The following is a 225-nucleotide window of genomic DNA, read 5'->3' as shown; positions in this document are numbered from 1 at the left end:
GTTTGAGAACGTTCTGCTTTTGTTTTCATAGAACATAATCCGACAACATCCTCTGAACGTTAAAACATTCTCAGTTCACTTTTAACCTCACAAGAACATTATTTAAAATGATTAATATCCTTAAGCATTAGAATGAATGTTTTCTTTCCAATATTATTAGAACTTGTCGGTAACGTTATCTAGTGTTGTTAGAACGTTCTCTGCCAGGTGGGTTATCTCTTGGGT

Source organism: Stegastes partitus, unplaced genomic scaffold (assembly GCF_000690725.1).
Source record: "Stegastes partitus isolate 25-593 unplaced genomic scaffold, Stegastes_partitus-1.0.2 Scaffold1238, whole genome shotgun sequence".
Lineage (NCBI taxonomy): Eukaryota > Metazoa > Chordata > Actinopteri > Pomacentridae > Stegastes > Stegastes partitus.
The sequence above is the reverse complement of the archived record's forward strand: the minus strand, read 5'-3'. Positions refer to the sequence as shown.